General features: G+C 41.7%; 1 protein-coding gene across 6 annotated transcripts in view; it reads left to right on the top strand.

The window, feature by feature from the left end:
- Positions 1 to 20,474: 20,474 nt before the first annotated feature.
- Positions 20,475 to 23,173, top strand: part of TBC1D1 (TBC1 domain family member 1) — a 199,434-nt gene continuing 196,735 nt past the window's right edge. For 2 of the 6 annotated variants that reach the window (XM_026647989.2, XM_026647988.2), the window contains exon 1: positions 20,481 to 20,953. The gene's annotated coding sequence lies outside the window, so the exon portion shown is untranslated. Of the gene's footprint in view, positions 20,954 to 23,173 lie in introns of all 6 variants that reach the window. The other 4 variants (XM_026647992.2, XM_026647991.2, XR_003899761.1 and 1 more) reach the window with 3 other exon arrangements.

The following is a 23,173-nucleotide window of genomic DNA, read 5'->3' as shown; positions in this document are numbered from 1 at the left end:
ATATATATATATATATATATATATATATATAATATATATATATATATATATATAAAAATATGGAGCAGATAATACGTATTACTACATATATGCTAGGCAGCATAAATTAGTCCAATGAAGCAGAGCCAGAATGGACATTGGTTGTCTATTGCCAGGGTGTCTACGAAAATACATCGTCTTGCAGGCAGGGGAAGAGGAAATGCAGCATCTTGGGTTGGAGTTGAGCATGCCAGCCCTGTGTCTTTCTCTAAAGACACTTAATATCATGCTGGGACAGAGACTGGCTTCTTGGTACATATTTATATAGTGCCTCATATGATGCAGCACTGATCTTTGATTGGGCCCATAATTACTTATTAAATACTACTAATGATAACGGGTGGAAGGGGTTTGCTATTGACTTCAGTGAGACTTAGGATGTTTCACTTTGTACAGAAATTCCATGCATATGGCTTTTCATTGCCCCTGTAGTTACCTTCTGAAAATGAAATGCAAGGACAACTCTAAAATAACTTATTAAAAACCAGGGGAGGACACACTGCAGTCTGGAATTATGAATATACTTCATGAGGACCATATAATGTGTGTTTATTGTAAATGCCATAATAATGTTCGGGATTGTACAACATGCAGCCAGTGTTGGTCAAAATGTTAGTCTGTAACTCAACATTCTTGTGTATGTTTGTTTTATTGTGCTAAAATGTATTTGGCATAGTGTAAACCTGAATTGAATCTTGGAAACAAAATATAATTCCTTTTAAAGTGAGATTCCTGTATTCCAGTGGTTTCCTTTGTAAACAAGTGGTAAAATGGAAAAAACAGGGTACTGTAAAATAAGTACTACTGATCTTACTCCACATATGGGTAGTTGCTAGGATTTTATTTTGACGCAAGGGAAAATGTTAGGCTGTACACAAGATATTAGGCTATGACAATGCAGAATGTTTATAGCTAGACAGTTACATTGTAAGTAAAGTAATATCCTATTGCAGATGATATCTTCGTAGATAGCAAAAGCCCTGATGTCTTACCCCTTATTTCAATGTTTCTAGAGTCCAGAGAAGTGCAGTAAGAATTAATTTGCTTCAGTCACCTTAACTTTAGAGCAAGGATTATTCTAAACAATAAAACCTGATGATAATTTGTGTAACCTTCAAAAAAAAGTACAGCGCTACTGATGCCTGGCTGTCACTGTTCTGTACATATTCAGAATGTGACTTTTTTACAAACCACCAAGACAACTAAGTAATTAAGAAGCAATTAACCAAACAAAACATACACGCTATATGGTGGAGCTTTTATGAAAATGGCAACAGAACATATTTGTTAAAACTAGCACATTACTTTTTAATTCAAATGATTGAAGGCTGTATCAGACTACATATGGATCTTATTGACAGCATGTAGGTTTAAAGAGGAGGCAATAGTGAGTATGGTGGGTGTGCCAAAGATAGCCCAATGTGGCGCTTAGCTGCTACAAGCTCTGAGAAGCAGAAATGCTTACTCTGTATAACAATTAAAATCCTGTAAGAAATGGTGGCCACAAAGTGAAAGACAGAAAACACAATGGGAATAGTAATTTTCAACTTGGTAAATGGTTAAAAGGACTGGATTTTAATGGGAGTCATTTTGGTTGGCTCAGTGAATCTCCTAATGTGATCAGATGACTAAAAAATGGGACAAAAATACTGCTAAGAATGACCGCTAGAGATGGGACACAAGAGGGGGAGTACTTTGAATTACTACAGTGAATTCTATCCCAGTTTTCTGACTTGAGGGTCTCGCCTACATGCTCAGGGTCTAACTGATCACCATATTTGGGGTTTGGAAGCAATTTCCCCCTAAGTCAGATTGGCAGAGATGCTAGAGGTTTTTTGTCTTCCTCTGCCATGTGGGGCATCGGTCACTTTCTGGTTTGAACTAGAATAAATGGTGGGTTCTTGATAAGTTGAAGACTTTTAAATCAAGATTTGAGAACTTCAGTAACTTCAGCCAAAAGTAATGGGCCTACTCCAGGAGTGAGTGGGTTAGGTTTTGTGGCCTGTGATGTGCAGGAGGCCAGACTAGATGATCCTGGTGTCTTCTGGCCTTAAAGTTTGAGTCATAGAGACCAAACACTTACTAAGTTTCAGAAATGGAGACCTAAACATCAGCAGACATATCTATGGTAGTTAGGATAAAATAATGGATATAAGCCCTTATGCTTCAAGGCATACGCCAACTATTAACTGATGGTTAAGACGTTTCTCCTATGGGCAAATTATTTCACATGGGTCCATAAAAAGATTTCTTGCAACCAGTACTAGCCATTACTGGAGACAGGCTACTGAACTAGATGGACCACTGGTCTGATTCCAGAGGTCCTATGTGTAATTGTAATTTACATCTATTTACTGCTGTAACTCACCCAAAAACAGTTTGCTTTGGACTTTCACAGAACTCTTAAATTTATAACCTATATATGTAAACAGCTGTTTTAAGATGGTTGTCTAGTCATGTAGCCACTTGGTAAAAGTATCTCCTACAGTTTATTACAAATACATTGTCATGATTTACAACCATTTGTTTCTACTAAATACTTTGGAAAGGAGCGAGAATGAAGATAGATTTAACTTCACAGCCAAAGATGGTACGCATCTTCAATTTCTAGTATTACTAAAAACAGCAAATATTTGTAATAAAAATAATATAAAGTGAGCAGTGTATACTTTGTATTCTGTTGTAATTGAAATCAATATATTTGAAAATGTAGAAAAACATCAAATATTTAATAAATATCAATTGGTATTCTATTGTTTAACAGTGCGATTAAAACAGATTAATTGTGATTATTTTTTTTAATCGTGTTTAATTTTTTTTAGTTAATCGCGTGGGTTAACTGCAATTAATCGACAGCCCTATTTTTTAGTATCAATGGACAATAAAATGTGCTAGAGAACTAAAAATTCTTGCCCTACTAGGTATTTAATGCATCAGTATTTTCTACAATCATCAGTCTAAGAGATATGTGCAATAAATTACCTGTTTGTCTCTAGGTAGTAAGAATAGGTCAAGGTATTACCCATCCCCATAATTTGTTTTTCTCAGCAATACTCACCTTTTCATTGTAGGCTGGGTTATGTTATTTACCTTCAAGAAAAGTATTTGTACATCAGCTTAACTACTTGAAATGATACATTTAGTGCGTCTGATGCATTTTTCTATGTAAATACCTAAAATATTACTATTTTCCTTGCCAACCAGCCTATTTTCCTCAGCAATAGCACTGAAAAATTAAAACAAACCTCTTTACTAGAATCACCTTTACATGACATTTATTAAATATTTATAAGTGACAGTTTTTCTGGATTGGTATGAATTGATGTAATCATTGATGTAAATCAGAATTTTATTTTCCTATTCAAATCCAGTGTTCATTTTGAATTGTGTTGCACTTTAGTGCTTATTCCCTGAGTAAAATACATTTTATTTGTGACAAAGTCCAGATGAGTATACTTGTACCTGATTAAGCTTTCAAGAAAGTACACTAAAATGGTGTCTGAAGGATCATCACATAGTGTTTGGATGACAGCCATTCCATCAAAGATTATTGCATCATTCTCTGGAACATGGTTAATAAGGTGTTCTCCACCTTTGGATTGAAGAAGATAGAGCAGAGATGACTTGTTGGTCTTTGCCAGAGTATCATCAGCACTAGCAAGAGGGTAGGAAACTGCTCCCAAAGAGTGGCTCAAGATTTCCCTGAGATCATACAAGAAGTCTTGCAAAAAGAGTTTCTTGTCATTATGAGGGATCATGTCTTTTCCAGGTACTTTTGCTTTTGGTTTGACTTGATCACTGAATGTTTTCTGGCTTTTGATGGGAGAAGAAAATGTCCTGAGTAGCAGAAAGCAGACACAGGTAAAATTGCACTGATGGACTACTTGAACCGCAATCATATAATTTGTAATCTCACTAGTGGCTACAACACTTAGACACTTGTCCATCTTGAGGAGCATCAAAAGGATTGATCATGCATTCAGTAGTGCACAGAATGCTCATTATAGCTGTCTCATCACCCTGAATTTTTGTGCTGACAAGATCTTTCTTTTTCCATGCCTCTGGAGTCATGCCTGCCGTCACTTCACGCTATCTCGTTATAGCAGCTCTTTTATGTTCTGACAAGATCCAGCGATAAACTGCTGAATGGCTTTGCGTCAATCCAATCAAACCACCTTTTGCTTTTGAAACTTTATTGTAGGTTTATTCAATTGTCTGGTCACATGCAATTTAAGAGAACCCAGGTCCACTTTGATGTTGGGCTGTCCACTGTCCTCAAGCGCTGAGTTCTGTGTAACATTCTGAGTGTGTGATGGGGAGTTTCTCCATTTCCAGTCAATATGATAGACAAACTATACCAGGTATCTTCTGATTGTAAGAGAAGAACCAGAGCTTCATGAAGCGTATAACTGAAAGATGCAACTCCCAGTCAGACGCTTGGGTTGCTCTCACAAAAGGGAGCAAGATTTGCACCATGTTTATGTAAGAGCTCCAGAAGGCAAACATTGGGTTCTCTTTGCTCTTTCTCTGGACAAAGTCTTCATATTTCATGACCACATTGATGTTCTGTGTAGAGCGGCTGAAATCACCAAACAAGTCAACAGGGAATGCTAGTTTCATTTTCTTTTAATGACCTCTAGGTACTTATCTGCTTTGTCCATGGGAAATGATTTAAGTCTGGAATCTCAGATGCTGCATGTTTTCATACAGAAGTGTGTGTGCTCTCATACTGCAATTATAACACTGTCCTCTCGGAACACTCTGATCCTTGGGCAGCAACTTCTGACTCTATCAAGATACCACAAAGTTCTGCATCCACAAATCCTTTGCCAAGGACACCTAGAAATGACATGCAGCTGTACGATTTGCCTAGCCACACTATCAAACATCTTGTGTAGTCATCTTCTTTGCATTGGACTTGTGCTTTTGTATATATTGCTTGGTCAAAGACCAAGACTACATGATTCATTTCAAGCTTATCAGCTATACAATACTTCGTTTCAGAACTGTGTAGACAGTAGACATCTGTTTGGTGATGCCTGAATAACTGGAAGGTAAGGGATAGCTGATTTCTCAAGAGCACATTCATGCTGAAGAGTAGTATGAAAACATGTCCCTCCAGGAAGTGTACATGAGTCAGCATTGAGAGCCTTCATACAAATATATGCCAGTTCATTTCTCAGTACAGGTTCCAGGTTTGATCTGTAACTGTCAGCTTTTAATGGGGCATGTGTATTATGACTCAAGTCTTGTGGACCTTGCCTCTTGTTCTGATAGTACTGCTTTATCACAAATTTACGGGGTGCTTTGAGAGAACTATATACACCTTTTGGCAGTGGTGCTCTGCTTAATGTTGGGGTTGATTCAGTGATGTGGCTCTACAGGATCCAGATAGGGTTTCTTCTCCAAAATCGATATGGTCCCATACTAGAACTGTTGAAGCCTTCTTTGCAAAGCCCAGTGGAATCTCATCAGAACCTTTATCAAGCTATAGCTGAGCAAGGCATGTGTCATCATGGCTAATTACAGTATTTTCAGATGCACAATGTCCCAGTTTGTTTAGTATGGCGACCACTTGTCAAGTGTCTAATTGTCAATCCAAGGCAAAGGGATTTATGTGACTGTTTTCAACACTTGGATTCAAGGTAAACAAAGTCTTGGCAAAGTAATATGAGTTTACGGTCTACATCATCTGGAAGATCAACATAGCCAGCCAGTGTTGGTGCCTCTGATGTGCCAATAATCCAGGGCATCAAATTGTAAAGTTCAACTGGCATGACAGATGTTGCAGATTCAACACTTAAATCGATTGTTGTTAGTGGCCAGAGACAACTCGTTCCAGGAGTGTCATCCAAAGTGCTCTTGATGATCAGCGCACCACTGTGCGGAGTCCTAGCTGACTGCACATCAGGAGCTTGTGTTTTTACTGTTGATGATCTTGAGAGGGTAGGTCAGCTTGTGGTTGAAAATGAATTTGTCCCTCTTCACTAACAGTTGTGTCTGTAGCTGTTTCTGCCTCTGATTGATAAGGAAGTCTATTAATGTACTTTGTTGAAAGTGTGTCAATGTACACCATCTCACTGACATTCTTGTGTGGTATATGAAAGGTGAGCTGAGGGAAGTTGCATATCAGACAGTATTTCAGTTGGCCAACACTGCAATACAAAACCATGCATGATTTCTAAAAACAGGATTCTCTACGGGGACATTTATCATAGTTGTAAATCATGAATCTGCTACTGTGTTTTAAATTTGTTTTACTACAGTATTCAAGAATTACTACAAACTTAAACAACGAGGAGTACTTGTGGAACCTTAAAGACTAGCAAATTTATTTGGGCATAAGCTTTCATGGGCTAAAACCCACGTCATCAGATGCACGGAGTGGAAAATACAGTAGGCGCATATATATATATATATATATAATATATATATATATACACAGTACATGAATTGCCCCCTATTGTTACTCACACCTTCTTGTCAACTGTTTGAAATGGGCCACCCTGATTACATTAGCCTCATTACCACTACAAAAGTGATTTTCCTCCTGTTGATAATAGCCCACTTCCTTGTTAATTGAATTGTCTCGTTAGCACTGATCCACTACTTGGTAAGGCAACTCCCATCTTTTCATGTACTGTGTGTGTGTGTGTGTGTGTGTGTGTGTGTATAATCTGCCTACTGTATTTTCCACTCCATGCATCTGATGAAGTGGGTTTTAGCCCACAAAAGCTTATGCCCAAATAAATGTTAGTCTCTACGGTGCACAAGTACACCTCGTTGTTTTTGCTGATACAGACTAACATGGCTACCACTCTGAAACCTACCAACAAACTTAAAGGTTAGAAAAATGCTGTGATGTTTAAATTTCCATTTGTCTCTGCCATGATTGTGTCTAAATGATTATGAAAATATTGGCCTATATAATGTATCACTTATCTGTAACTTGAATCATGAAGACCTTCTATGCTTTTTTTACAAGCTCGATGAAAATCTGGGTAAGAACATAAGAACAACCATACTGGGTCAGACCAAAGGTCCACCTAACCCAGTACGCTGCCTTCCTACAATGGCCAATGCTAGGTCCCCCAGAGGGAATGAACAGAACAGGTAATCAAGTGATCCATCCCCTGTCACCCATTCCCAGCTTCTGGCAAACAGTCTTGGGTAAGGGTAAGTCTTGTCATCCGCAATACCTCCTGGTCTACAATGAGCCTCTGGTGGATGACGGCATATAAAATCTTGTAGGCTTTGCTGTACATCTGTTCAGCACAAGTAGGTTTATCCTTATCTACAGACTTTGTCAAAAATCTTGTGTAGTCTCTGTAACATGTTTTATGGTACCGGACTTCAACTGCCATACTGTCCTGGTATGTGATGACAATATTCTGATCCTTCAGTGCTGCAGCTCTTTTGATCTTTACTGCATCTATCATTTCTGCCTGGTCTAGTTAATCTTGCATTTATGGGCCACAGTGATGTATCACTTCCTTTTTTGGTATATGATGCAGATGGCAGGAAAGACTGGTCCAGATGCACAAACAGGGAAGGCAGATATTGACCAAAGTGGTTTCCTAGAGTTGGGCAAAGATGTGGAACTGGTGCTGGAAGAGGTACTGTCCATCAATCTGTTTCCCTGTAATATTAACTGCTGGACACAGCATTTTCTTGCATTCTCTATGTGCTTTTTATCTATAGAATATCTATAGCAGGTGGGATGGAATCCTGAGTCACTGGGGATGTCATCAAATTCTTTTGACAACTGCTGTTGAAATGCTTCAGCAATGTATCAATTATCACCATGCAAGTCGAACCATGCTTGAGCACATTCATGGTATTTATCCTACCTGACACATTTAAATAGTTGAGTGGACTCCTTGATTTGAGGCTAGATGCATATAATGATATAAATACGTTATTAAACTGGAGTTCTTGTGAATCTTAGATGATTGATAAGAGATTTCTTGGTCGTCTTCACCATTCTTGAGCATGGCCACATTGGTTTTGCATGAATACACGTGTTAACTGGTCAAATCCAAAGCTTGCAAGTTTTATTACTGTCTTTCTTTATGTGTGCATGTGCCAGGCTCAATACTGGGTTAACTTTTCGATAGTTGCATGCTGGATGCTGAAAAGTGGTGGAGGAGGGGAGCAAAAAAACCACAAAACTAGGTAGGAGACAATAATGCAGGGGTGGCCAACCTGTGGCTCCGGAGCCACATGCGGCTTTTCAGAAGTTAACATGTGGCTCCTTGTATAGGCACCGATGCCGGGGCTGGAGCTACAGGTGCCAACTTTCCAATGTGCTGAGGGGTGCTCACTGCTCAACCCCTGGCTCTGCAACAGATCCTGCCACCACTCCACCCCTTCCCGCCCCCTCCCCTAAGCCTGCTATGCCCTTGCTCCTCCCCTGAGCCTCCTGCAAACCATGAAAGAGCTGATTGGGAGGGAGGGGGAGGTGCTGATCGGCAGGGTTGCCGGTGGGTGGGAGGCACTGGGAGTGGGGTGGGGGAGCTGTTTTCCCAAATATTTGAAAGCACTGGAAATTCAGTTAATGTAAGTAACCTGTTTTATAGAGATGCCTTGAGAAAATCGTGCGGTCTTCTGCATCCATAACAGTTTCATTTTATCAGTGACCACAGACAATGGAACACCTTACCTTTAATTGTATAGTGGTTGTGCCATTTTATGGTTTCCTTTATACTCCTTGCCAGTACATATAAAAAACGTTTGCTCTTTCATGATTAAACAAATAGCATGCAGAAGAAGTCTTTCCGCACTTGCATTAAAAGATCCATGCTTATGAGATTCTGTGGGGACCTAGTTCAACCTTAACAATTTGAATATTTTCAAGGTTTTGGATATCTTGTAAGTTTTTAACCAAAACTCTCTGAATTTCATGGGTTTTAATTATTTTTTTCAACTCATATTCTTGATAGGTATACTCAAACCACACCTGTGTGTCCACAATCTTAATTTCACCTTAACAAAAATGTGTGTGTGGCTTAGGTACTTAAGCATGGTGATTCTTGCTCACATGCAGAGGTCTGAACTGGTTACCAGAGCTAGGGTTGGGAAGGGACTTATGGTTGCTCATTTTTCTTTGGAGTATTGAGCAGGGATCATCTGCTAGGATTGGCTGTGCATATTCCACACGACTGATCTTTCTGTAATTACAGTGAGTGGATGTTGCTGAACTGAGGCTCTCATGGTTTTTGGTTTCTGTGTTTCTAAAAGGTAACACATGCAGGAATCTAGAAACTAATGATTTTAGGCCTTGATCCAAAACTCACTGAAGTCATCAGCAGTATCTCTTGACTTCAATGGGCTTTAGATTTATTTATTTAGATATCCATCCCAGGCTCTTGGCACCCTAACACATAATACAACAAATGAGGTCCTTAGCCCAGTTAGTGCTTTTCCAGATATTTTTCCATGTTTGTCCTAGTCTGCTATCAACCATTATCATTCCTTCCTTAAATATTTATTTATACATTGGCCTCTCCTTTTTGTTCTATGCCTGCATTAGAAGTTATTTCCAATTTTTAAAACTTAAACCCAAACCTTTACTATTATTTACCCCAGAATTACCAGAAACATTACTTAGGATGCTATCAAAATAACTATCAAAATTCTTTAATAAAAAAAAAAAAAAAAAATTCAAGGTGCAGCTATTGAGTTTTGTGCTGCCCCTATGGGAAAGTCCCCAAACCCTTGCTTACTTTCCACTCTTGCTTTTCTCTTTGTGAAGGGCAAAAATGTGTCTTGGCTTCTCTGACTGTCTTGGGATTCCCAAACCATCGGAACCCATATATTTTAAATCACTTAACTTTGCTTTGGTTCTGAAATTGACTTTTGCTAACAGTGTCTGGCTCCATCCTCACCACTTACCCGTTTATGCTCCTATATGTTTACTGAAAGTCTTTATTACAATATAAAATAGGCAGATTCAATTAGAAAAGATGCACTGTATGTTTAGGGATAAATACTAAACTCTGGCCCAGGCACACTGGGTGCAACAGAGTATGTATGTATGTGTGTGTAAAGGTGCTTCTACTTCTCTGCCAATCCTGAGGGCGCTCTGCACTGGGCCAGTTCTGTGGTGCAAGTTAGAGCAACCTGAATGGGATGGTACAGCAGCCAGGGAGTCCTGGCCATACCTCATTTTCCTCAGTCTCTGTGGCTGGCAGCTCTACATTACCTGAGGATCCCTGCGTGGGGAAAAGTCCTCCAGAGGCTAGGTGTAAACTGGTTTCAAGGCAGCTCTGTATTAGCAGAGCAGCATGCTCCTGCTGTAAAGCAGGAGATGATCTTGACTATCTTTCCTTCTGCCACCACTCTAGGTGATCAAGAGGAAGCTATTAGACATATGTGTATTATTTTTTTATGTAAACTAAAATCATGCTTTCAGCAGCTGAGTCATTCTGCAGGAAGTCTCACATGAATTCTCTTTTGTTTTGAAATGCATTATAGTGCTTGAATGATACTAGTGAGAACCCAGAGGAGAGCTACTTATGTCCTCTGAATTAATTTGTTAAAACTGTAAGTAGGCTTGTGAAATGCAAGATGCCTAAATCAGTTTTCTGTCATATGTAAAAGGAACAGATGCATGAGGACAAGACCCATTCTAGCAAACTACCCACATCCTGTTTCTTGTCAGATGAATAACAGTCAGCATTTGTAGGGCCCACTCAGTGTGAGAATTGCCTAGGACAGGGGTGAGCAAACTTTGTGGCCCGAGGGCCACATCTGGGTATGGAAATAGTATGGCGGGCCATGAATGCTCGTGAAATTGGGGGTTGGGGTGCGGGAGGGGGTGAGGGCTCCAGCTGGGGCTGCGGGGTTTGAGAGCAGGTTTTGAGAGAGATAAGGGGTTGGGGGTGCAGGAGAGTGCTCTGGGCTGGGACTGAGGGGTTTGAGAGCAGGAGGGGGATCAGGGCTGGGGCAGGGGGTTAGGGTGTGGGAGGGGATCAGGGGTCCAGGCTCCACGTGGCACTTACTTCAAGCAGCTCCCAGAAGCAGCGGCATGTCCCCCATCTGGCTCCTACATGTAGGGGCAGCCAGGCAGCTCTGCACGCTGCCCCATCTGCAGGCGCTGCCCCTGCAGCTCCCATTGGCCGCGGTTCCCAGCCAATGGGAGCTGCAGAGGTGGTGCTTGGGGCGAGGGTAGTGTGTGGAGCCCCCTGGCTGCCCCTATGCATAGAAGCCAGAGGGGGGACATACCGCTGCTTTCAGGAACCGTGTGGAGTGGGGCAAGCCCCTGACCCCGCTCCCCGGCTGGAGTGCCAGAGCGGGGCAAGCCCCAGACCCTGCTCCCTGGCGAGAGCTTGAGGGCTCAATGAAAATGTCAGGAGGGCCGGATTTGTATATATACACATGTATGATGTGTTGCACAACGTAGATTTTGCAAGGGATATATATTAAGAGAATATAGATGTTGACTTATAAAGTTTTACATGCTTTGGCTCCTAACTGTATGAGATACCACCTCTCTGCCCATGCAGACTATGACAGTTGAGGTCAGATCAGGGCCGGCAAAACCCATTAGGCGACTTTGGGGGGGGCGGCGATCGCGGCGGTATTTTGGCGGTGGGACCTTCCGCCACCTAGGGCGGCAGAAAAGCTGGCGGCGCTCCTGGGTCAGATGCTGTGCTTGTCCTAACTTCCCTGTGTGAATGAGCTGGGTAGAGCATTCATATGGGTGGGTAATTATTATTGGTAGAGTGGGTGGAGGAAAAAAAGATGGCATTTCAGTACTGGGGAAGGGAGATGCTTTTTGATGACTTTGACAATTATGATTTGTATAATTATATTTGAAAAGGTGCATGTGACTAGTAACTTTGTATATTAAATGCTTTTTGATTAATGCAAGGATTTAAAAGACCCTAAATACAAGAAAATATCTAATTCTGCCTCCTCAGTGATGAAAAATCTGCTGCTTCTTTCCCGAACATCTCTAAAACAGGCCAACATCAGAGGAACAAATCTCTTGTTTAGAGGATTGAGCTAACCGTCACTCAGCCATTACTTAATTCCAGAGATTTTACTCAACCTTCTCTTACATATTTCGGGGGGAGGAGAAAACAGAACTGAAACTAAAATGAAGAACTGAAGATAAAGAAGAAAAAGAACTCTGAAGGAAAGGTTCAAGACTGATTACTCAGTTCATTTGTCCAACTCTGTGTCCAAGATTTCTGAACAGGTTAGATAAACACAGGTAAGGGATGGTCTAGGTATACAGGACGGGTGGGATAGACTAGATGACCTTTCCTTCCAGCCCTAGATTTCTATGATCATGTATTCCAACAGACATTATTAAACTAGAAATCTTCCTCACAGTTGTCTTCATCTCCCATCCCTCAGGTAGTACAGTACAAAATTTGTGTGAGAGATAATAAATCTGAAGTTAGATAACACAGAGATGTTTATTCCCACCATAGACACACAACTGGACAAATAGACTGTCTGAATAACCAGGCTTAAATCTGGAATACATGCAAAGAAAATGAATACTCACCATTGAGATCTATGCTGAAAGTATTGCACTAAATAGGTGCAATATCTAGGAACTGTCTGGCATTTTCTCCAGAAATAATAATTTATTAAGACCACCATCAAGAATGTTTGTGATCTGAACTGAGCCCCAGAGCACAAGGAAAATTCTAGTTGGTTTTAGTGAGAGCTGGATCCCAAAATCACTACAGATGAGCATAATGAGCCTGATCTTTAGAAGTGATGAGCACCTGCAATTCCAGTTAGTCAACAGAAGCTTCAATCGCTCATCATCTAAGAAAATCAGGCCCCAGGCAAATGAGCTGGTTGACTCACTAATGAGAAAAATGCTGTTGGATATAAGGTATGTCTATACTTACCTCCGGGTCCAGCGGTAAGCAATCGATCTTCTGGGATCGATCCCGGAAGTGCTCGCCGTCGACGCCGGTACTCCAGCTCCGCGAGAGGAGTACGCGGAGTCAACGGGGGAGCCTGACTGCCGCGTGTGGACCCGCGGTAAGTTCGAACTAAGATACTTCGACTTCAGCTACGTTATTCACGTAGCTGAAGTTGCGTATCTTAGTTCGAAGTGGGGGGTTAATGTGTACCAGGCCTAAGATGAGAAACTGGCAATGATATATATTTAAAAGCACAATGGGATATGCTAATGATGGATTGACACCTTTCATTTTGAAATTGGTAGTTTTGTTGATTAGCTGCAACCTAAATATGATTTAAATGTAGATTGAATTACCTTCATTTTAAATTTCCTAAAGTAAGTTGGCTAGAAAGAAGTAAATACATTTTATCTTCATTGCAAATTGTGCATCTCGTGTGACAGATACACAATATACTGGTTAAACCTTAGTGAATCAAGATTAATACCTGTAAGGTTTATTGTATTAAAAATGCAATTGTTCATTATGTGTTATTGTCAGATTGTATGTGTAACTTCTCTAGGAGGAGGTGTTATGCCTATATAATTTCTCTGGTTACCAACCCCTTGAAGCTTTGCCATGGAGAGGGGACCCATTGTCTGGCTCATTATCTATTAATAATCTCTTCAAATGTTAAGACTGGATTCTCTAGAGACCAGCAGACAAAGAAAGGATGTTGGGATAAATAACATGGTGGTGAACTGATTCTAGGCTTTTGTTCTGATCCAGGGCCCCAGTCCTTAGGGAAGGGTTAGAAGGACTTTGATGGAGTAAGGCCTGATAAGACTGGGTGCTTATTCTCAACAAAGAGTGGGATGAATATGAAATCATAGGCAAACTCCTGGGTGGAGTTTTGAAGGACTGCTCCTGCTAGAATCCATGTTCAAGGGTGTGATCTGTGGTAAGCTTATTAGCATCCGTGTAGGCTTTTTTATTGTTCTTCATGTGCTTTCTCTGTCGTGCTTTTATCATAAGAATAACATAGGCTTGCTTAGGAAGAATTGTATGGTAACTTCTAACTGTAGCTACTACAATGTGTATCATTTCTGTGGAGAGAAGTGACGCAGGTCTAGTTAGGCAATCTGTCTTTTGCTGGGAATAACACAGTGAACTGGTGCAGCCTGGAAATAACCCTGTGCAGAGCAGGGAGAGAGACACATGTCTCTACCCAAGAGAGGTGACAACTTGGGGTCCAGAAGCTCAAGAGTGGATATCCTTGCTGCCCCATAGAGGGGCAATGTGGATGCTGCTGCCCTGAACTGTGACTTCTAATACACAATAGCACATATTTAAAATAAATTATTTATTTGAGATATGGAAGGGAACACTTGATGCTGTTGCTGTTCATTGAGCTAACAAGTGCCTATAAAAATGATACTTTTAACATGCACATTAATTGGTCTATAAAACAAAATGACTTATATTGTATATGTATATTGCTTAAGCTTGTCATTAATATCCTTTCTAATGTTACTGTGAATTAAACTTTTCTGCTGGGTAGCTGCTTTTTAAAGTTTTAATATTTCAATCCTTCTGATGTTGATTTCAGTATACAAACAATAAACAGCCCTGAGTGCTGACTGTGGCCCTAGTGCTGCAAAGACTTGTGTGACTAGCCACATTAAAGTCAGTAGGACTATCTACAGTGAGTAAAGTTTACGCATCTGCATAAATCCTTACAGCACAGTGGCCTCTTGGGACTCCATGGCCTGAAGGCACCTGCGTCCTATACATAAATAAAACAAATAATTTTAATCATATACCAAGAAAAAACACCCAGCAAAAGATCTCCAGCACCAAAACTCTCAACCCACCCTCCAGCCTGCATGGAAGAGTGATGGAAACAGGAGAAGTTAGGCATGAGCATGACTGAACTGACAAAGTTTTCTTTGTTTAGCAAATGTCATTCTTTAAATAGCATTTCCTTGCATTATAAAAGCACACAAATGCAGCCAAAATGCTATATTCTGTAGTTTAGCTTCCCATTGGAAGGAATAATTTTGTTTTCTGGCTATTGGTCTTCAGAAAATCAGGTAAATGAAATCAGGTCACACACTATCCAGACATTTTGAACAATGGGATGAGCATATTAAATTATCTGATCACATTCTCAGGCACATCTAAATAAAATATGATCTAGATGATAGCATAACAGCAGCTTCTGAACAAAAGGAAAAGCCTAAAATACGGGTATGTTCACTGGCAAGTCATTTTTAAATGTACTTATGGGGGTGGGTAATAAATCAGAAAATCTAAAATAAGTGTGCAAAAATACAAAAGCAACATGCCTAATATGTGACAACATCTCAGCTCTTTTGTGACTATTTACTTGTGGTTGTATTATCAGAACTCTCCTTGCCTGTGAAGACAATTATAAACAAATTCTGTTATGTGTTCTTGCAAAATATAAATCATGCAAACATACACTGTGATAAATAGCATCATTCAAATTCTGCTTATAGGAGTAGCTGGAACAATATATAAATAGAACCAGAAGAAGAAGAAGATGTCATTAGATAAGAATTTAGTGCAGTGGTTCTCAAACTCTTTTACTGGTGATCACTCTCACATAGCAAGCCTCTGAGTGCGACCCCCCCCCCGCCTTACAAATTAAAAACACTTTTTAATATATTTAACACCATTATAAATGCTGGAGGCAAAGCAGGGTTTGGGGTGGAGGTTGACAGCTTGTGACCCCCCATGTAATAACCTTGCGACCCCCTGAGGGGTCCCAACCCCCAGTTTGAGAACCCCTGATTTATCCAAAGCCTACTGATGTCAATCAAAAGTCTCCCATTGACTTCAGTAGGATTTGGATCAGGCCCTTAAACATGTATTAAATAAATTTTCATCAAATAAACCAGAAATAGCAACACAAGCTCTTTTGTTATAATGAAAATAAGATGATACACCAATAACTGTCTTCTATTCTTTACAGCAAACTGGAAAGGTTCTCAACCTGTGGTACATGTTCAGGTGGTCCACGGATAGTTCCCTCTAAGATGCGCGCCTGGGCAGCTGCGCACGAGAGCATGAAGGGCCACCCACCTAATTAGTGGAGCTGTGCAGGCGCTGCTCCACTAATTAGGTACCTGGACCCTGGAGAAGACCCATATGTAAGGTGAGGTGGTGGCCTTGGGGGGAATAAGGGGTAGGTGGGAGAGGGCAGTGGGGTGAGAAGAAGGGGTGGGGGGAATTTGGGACGTGCAGGGCTTCAACAGCCAGAGAAAGGCGACTTTCCCCAGCTCCAGGGCTGCGTGTTGGGGAGAGATGGTCCTCCTTCCCAGCCTTGGCTCTGTGGCTGCTGTGGCGGGGGAGAGACCCACCTCCTCCCAGCTCCAGTTCAGGGGCTGCTGCGGTGGGAGAGACCCCCTCCTTCCCAGCCCCAGCTCGGGGGCTGCCGCAGTGGGGGAGATCCCCCTCCTTCCCAGCCCCAGCTCAGGGGCTGCCGCAGTGGGGGAGAGAGGGCACATCCATCGCATTAGAAAGGCAAGACTACTGATATTAAAATGTAAGTTTGTGTGCTTTTATTTGTAGAACAAAGACATTTTAATTATTATTAAGGGTTTTTTATATAGCGCTTTTATTCAAAGTGCTTTACAATAGTTAGCGAACGGTACAACAACATTTGGAAAGATCGTTAAGTGGTCCGCCGAGACCCTCAGCAATTTTCAAGTCCGCGGGGAAAAAAAGTTTGAGAACCACTGCTTTACAGGCATTCTGTGACCAAACGGATACAATGATGTGTTTTTGTAGCATAATGGTGCTATTTAGTATTGTTGTAATGTTTCACTGTAGGAGGGTGGATATACTCAAACTTTGTTTGTGAGGTAGATAAATGTGACAGCAATAAGAAAGAGGAAAGAATAGGAAGTAAACAGCAAAATCACTTCTGAAGTGTTCTTTTGCTGCAAAGGCAGAATCTGAAAAAATAGTTGCAGCTTCACTGCGCTGCTATTCAGTAGCACTTCCTGTCTCATATGAGTGAGCCATTTGTTCTCCTCTTATCAGCAATAAAACTGATGTTTATAACAATGCTTCTCCTCATTAAAATAATTCAGTCTCACCATCGACTTTTTCTTGTATATAGTTCATAAACACCACATTTTGTTATTAGTTACAGTAGTGTAAGTCCAGTGTAATTCCACTGAAATCAATGGAGTTACTCTAGATTTACACTGTTGCCACTGACAGCAGAATTTGGCCCTGTTTGTTGTGACCTGTGTATCTCTCCACTATATCTTGCATTCATGTACATTGTTAAACTGGTGTACATGAAAATAATTACTTTCTAAAGCCACTGCTATTTATTTGTTGATATTGATGAATTTGAATGATTTTTAATTAAAAAAAATAGAATGTTCTGAAATAAAATTGTCATAGCCAGAGTGTAGGGATGTGTTAATTACCTATCACTAACTGTATATTGTTTTCTCATACATACAATTAACTCGGGCTTGTTCTGGAAATTTCAATCTGTATAACCAATCTTGAGTTATTTCTCAATAATAGTACAGTATGCAAATCCCTGTACACTAGTTGTGCAATTTTGTATATCTGTACAGTTATTTCTTAATACAGTGAATTGCAAATTTCTTTACTCTGGGTAATTAGCTGTGTTCTGAGATGATTCAATACTACACTGATACTATACTATGCTGATAAATACAATACAAAAGCCTAGATAGATTGGTTATATTAAATAGATCATCTCTCTCTGCTTATATGGGCTCCTGAATTTAAATGTTCAAGCTGTTTGCCTGTATAAAGATGAATGCTTTTGTTTTTCCTCTCACTTTAGCTCTAGCAAAAAACCTTGTATTGAAAGAAGGGGGGAAAGTTACCAAAACCAAAGAAAATGGGACTGCTAAACCACAGCAAATGTAATTGCCATTCAAAGAATTTATTTTGGTCTATAAAACCCTGCATCAGAGCTTGAAAAATTGACAAACATCTACTAGCTAGAGGATTAAGCATATGAGCTAGAGGTGATAAGAAAGACAATGGAGGGCCCCCTAAATGAACTCCTGCGCAGACCAAATCTAGCTTCACTGCCATTTCCTGCTGGTGATGAAGAGTGAGCTAGGATTTCTACTTGAGGTGCTGTTCAGTTTATGGCTCCATCTTTCATATCAGCCTCTGGCTATTAGATATCTGATATATTTGAACTCCTCACCCCCACCTATTGGGAAAAGCAGCTCTCTCTCTCTCTCTTTCTAAGTTGAGGGGCTGTCCCTTTTACTCTATCCTTTCTCCAGCCTCCTGGCTGCTGGGGGGGAGGGGGGGGCGGTCCTCAGCTAATTTTGTTTCCTCATCCCCTGTGAGTAGTTCTGGTGTCTGTCAGGGCTGCTGCTCTCTGAAAAGCAGCCACGAAACTGACTAGAATCTTGCTAATTTCACTGTATGGGCCACAGCACAGGCATTGGAGCTGTCTGACTGCAAAATCTGAGACACACCACTATCAAATAATTGTCAGACCCCCCCATTGTCTGATCCCCCTCCAATAATTTTGCACACCTATGAAAATTTAAATTGATAAACATCAAAAAGCTTTAAAATTGATATTCATTGAAATTATAAAAAAATTAAATCTCACAAGCCTAAATATGTGTACGAGCCTGTGCATCAAAGTTAGAATTGAGTTCTTAATTTTTGTTACTGTAGTGCTTATGAAAGGTGTCTGATTCATAGTTTACTAGATCAGAGTCCTCTATTCACTGAACAGTTACAACAAGTGCAGCAGCAGAAAGTTTCCTACGGCATTGATCTTGCAAACATGTGCATGCTTAACTTTAAGCAGGTGAGCACTCCCATTGCCTATAAGACTACTCACAGGTTTAAAGTTAAGTACACATGGAAGGGTATGTCTACACTGGCAGAGTTACAGCGCCGCTCAGAGATTGCTGAAGGGAAACCGCTGTTGTGTGTTCACCCTGTCAGCTGCCTGTGCAATAGCATGTTCACGCTTGCGACACTTGCAGTAGTATTCAGAGCGGTGCACTCTGGGCAGCTACCCCACAGAGCATCTCTTCCTCTTCTGCCGCTAAGATCTGTGGGAAGGCGGAGGGGGATGTGGGGCATCCTGGGTCCTGTCCCAATGCACCGTGATGCATTGCTTTGCATCCCAGCAATCCCTGTACTTCCGTCTGCGTTTGGCACCATCTTTCAATGGTTTATGTATTGTGTGCTCTGCCTCTTCGGTCTGCAGGAATAGATCCCGCATTATTGACCAATATGCTGCTTGCTTTCACTAACATGTCACAAGTGGCAGTGGAGTTATTCCTTAAACTACAAAGGTAAGAGGAGCTTGACATTGATCTCACCACGCGTAGCAGCCACGACACGAGATTGCTTGTGGCATTCCTAGAGGTGGAATAATTTTGTTACAGCATAGAAACTTGCCAGTGTGGACAAGGCCAAAGTATTTTTCAGAATTGGAGCCTAGGGTGAAAGGAGCACCTTGGAGATTGAAAGGATAGTTCATTCTCCAGGCCCATTCACACCTTAGCCTCTCTGGTAAGGAGGAAATCAAACAGTGCCAACTGTGGCAGTGATTTATGTCATGTGGATAGCTGCACTGGAGAAATGGAATGACAGCAGTAACTTTATTTCAGAGAACAATGGGGTACTTTTAAAGACTTACCTTATAATTAGAGATGGGCCCAAACCAACAAACTGGACCAAAGGGATTGCTAATGGTGGGACTAGAGCTGGTTGAAAATATTTTTTTTAAATGGCCTTTTATTTAACATTTTTTTCACAAAAATCTGTAATTTCCCCCCCAAATTGTTCTGTGTGATACTACTTCTCATAACACTTTTAATCAACATTCATATTGCTACAACTGCTGTAGAAATTTTTTGTTTACCAAAAACCTGGTTGGGGGAAATCAAAAAGTTCTGATAACCATGTAGAACACTTTTTTTTTTTTTAATTTTAAAAAATATGAACAAAACAAATTTCGGGGGTGGGAGGGTTCAAAAATTGGTCTGTTTTGAGCCCTGCAACATTAAAACGTCAAATTTTCAATATCCCCTTCCCCCCGAAATTGTTTCCTCTTGTTTTCCCCTCCAGCTCTGCTTAGGCCTCAGCTCTGCTTAAAGTGAATCCAGTGAATGAGCCTCTCCCCTGCTGGGCCACGCTGGGGCAGGCCACCCCTCAGGAGGGCTAGGCGCTGCCTAGGCAGCTCCGGCACAGAAGGTCCCTGGAGGAGAGGACGAGCTGGGGTTTGTCTCTCGCACACCCCGTCCCCCCAGCACAGACAACCGGGCCGGGAGCCAGGAAGCGGCTCGCACCCAGCAGATCTCCCTGCAGTGCAGCTGTTACTCGCATGTGACCGGCAGCCCAGGGCTGTCCCTGCTGCACCAGGTTTGCACTTAGTCCCAGTGCCCCGAGGCGAGAGCGGGGGCGCCGGGGCGGGCTCCTGTTGCTTTCGGATCGTTCGGTACGTGCCGGCTTCTCCGAGCGGCGCCTCCCAGGCCGGAGCGGGGCTACCTCCCGCCCCCGGCGCACAGTCACACACGTGGGGGGGGAAGAGGAGGCGCCCCCCCAGTGCCGGCCCCTCATGCACCGCGCCGACCTGCAACTGCGCCCTGCAGGCAGGAGGGGGCCCCTCTCTCGGGCCCCAGGAGCAGCGCGAGTCGCGACTCCCCCTCCCCAGCCGGGGCAGCCTCCTCTGGGGAAGAGAGCAGCAGGCGGGCGGCGGCAGTGAGCAGCCACGGCGGGGCCCTCCGGCGCCTCCAGAGACCGGCAAGGGGCTCAGGCACCAGCAGGTACATCCAGCGCGCTGCTTGCTGCCCCCGAGGCAACATACAGCAGCCGCCACCTCCTCCCCTACCCTGGGGCTGCATGGCCGCTGTCCCCAGCCCGCTCAGCTCTGGGTTCTGCCCTTCCGCGCCCTAAATACCGTGTGGGGTCGGACTCCTTCTCTAGCGCTCGCAGAGCGGCGCTTCCTTGCGCGCCAGCACATCCTGCCAACTTAGGTAAGTCGTTTGAGCGTTTGCAACCCTTCCGTGGATCTGCTTGAGACGGGCCGAACTTGGGGGCAGTGCTACCCAGAGTGGGATGCGGTGGTTGGGTGGCAGGGTTTAATAGGGAGGTGTGGGTATAAATTGTTCAGTGCACTCTGTCCGTTGTAATACACCTGCCCTCTCCCCCAGCATGGTAAGTACGAAAGTCTTGAATATTTTAAAATCTGGGGCAATTTTATAGTTGTGTGAAGTAAAAGAATTGAAACGAGTTTATGGAAATGCCAAAATGAAATGATGTTTAGCCGTTCTGGTGACATCTGCCTGTTCCACTTCCCCCTTGTTTGGGCTGATAGTGGTGTGGATTAAGTCCTCAGATTAGATCCGTGTTCATTGAGGCTCAAAAGCTCTGCCAAAATGACTTTAGTGTCTGGTTTAAATTGATGCAAGCAGGGAGATAGAGATGTCCTCTCTGCTCTGAACACCCTGAACCTGTATGTTGTTTATGTAAGAGCACATTCTGTTTTGAGATCGTTTGATAGAGGATCATATTATTTACAGCACTGAAGCACAACAGAATGAGTTCAGGGTAATCTTACATACTGCCTTTGTTCTGGGGTTTTTACACACTAAACAGTTTAGTATCCATTTACTAGAAAGACTGAAACTGTACAAGAGCTAACAGTGTAAGCAGGCATTTGTACCAATGTGTGATTTTTTTCATTGCAGAGTGGTCAAAACACCTGAGCCCAATATACTGTCACTGGCAGGATAAAGCTGCACCAGTGCTGGAAAATGGATACTTCATTGCCTGCTGTGGGTGCACCCAGAATATTCTGGTGGTTGTTAGTATAAACTAAACCAACCTTGCCATTTTAAAAAAGTTTGCTTAATTTTTGTGTAGAGTGTATGTTGTGGAGTCTGAGCACCTCAAGAGTCCACAATTTTCTTCTCTTTACTCTTCCCTAAAAGGGTCCATATCATTATCTCTACAATCCTTCCTTCAGCTCAGGAGCACAAGACTTAATTCCCTCCAGAACCTGTCAACATTGCTCCATATGTCAGAATGAACAAGAGTGATCTTTAGAGAGCAACACAGTGCTCTTCTCATAAGGGTGAAGCCAGCCTCTGGTAGTCCAGGGGTCTCAGAATGCAAATGTAGATCCCTTAAACACAGTTAATAGGACTACAATCCCTTTAATGTTAACATTCATTTAAAAGAAGAGTGTGCAGGAGAGTTATGACGTATGTGTAACTATTTTTAGTGCAGTTCTAAAAGATTGAGACCTTGTGTCTTGCATTTTATTTAGAAAAGAAGCTAATATTGCAGCTCTACAGTAGAAAACCGCTGCAGTACAGATGGAGGGATTTGTGACCCCAGTTAAATCCAGAGATTGAGTGGAACATTACTGTACACAGTGAATAAAATGTACTCTTGCCATGTATTAAAGCACAAATGGCTCTGAGCTGTGGACAATGGTAATAACGGTACAAGAATGCTCATGAGCTACTTTATAAGTAATGAAATATAAAATGGTCAAACTATGAAACTTTCTGTAAGCACTGTACAAAAATACTATTGGCTGAAGTACTACGAGAGGAGGAAAAATGACAAGTCAAAAGGGAAATGGATGCATTCCATGATGTGGCTTCTTCACATGAATTCATAGAACTTAGTCAAATGAAAAAGTGGTGCCTCTAGGTGTAAAGTGAAATGAAGTTGAGGGTGTAACATGGTTGGCAGCTGCATACTTTTTTCATGCTTCAACATTATAACTTGTCTAGCAAGCTGGCTTGTGTCTATATCCTTTGCAAACAGCAGTTTTTTTCTGACTTTTGGGTGCTGATTGTTAATGCATCTATTAATTTTTTTAGTTTAGATGATATTAAACTGTTTCAGAAGCTTCAATACCCAAAATGTCAGGCAGCAGAGTATTAATTTCTATTGTCAGCAATAGCACATAGCAACAGATGTCAAGAGCAGGAACAGTAAACATTTTTCTTAATTTGCTGATGGTTTCCAGATTTGTTTGTTACACCGTTCATTTTGTAATTCATAGCATAATCAAGAGTCTGTTGCCACTTTCCTGAAAATAAGCTTAATTTTTTCTTTACACTCTATTTAACTGTATAAAGCAACAGAGGGTCCTGTGGCACCTTTAAGACTAACAGAAGTATTGGGAGCATAAGCTTTCGTGGGTAAGAACCTCACTTCTTCAGATGCAAGAAGTGAGG

The sequence above is a fragment of the Terrapene carolina genome, unplaced genomic scaffold, assembly GCF_002925995.2.
Source record: "Terrapene carolina triunguis isolate 2854851 unplaced genomic scaffold, T_m_triunguis-2.0 Scaffold66, whole genome shotgun sequence".
Lineage (NCBI taxonomy): Eukaryota > Metazoa > Chordata > Testudines > Emydidae > Terrapene > Terrapene triunguis.
Note: the sequence above shows the minus strand (reverse complement) of the source record. Positions and strands in the feature narration are given on the sequence as shown.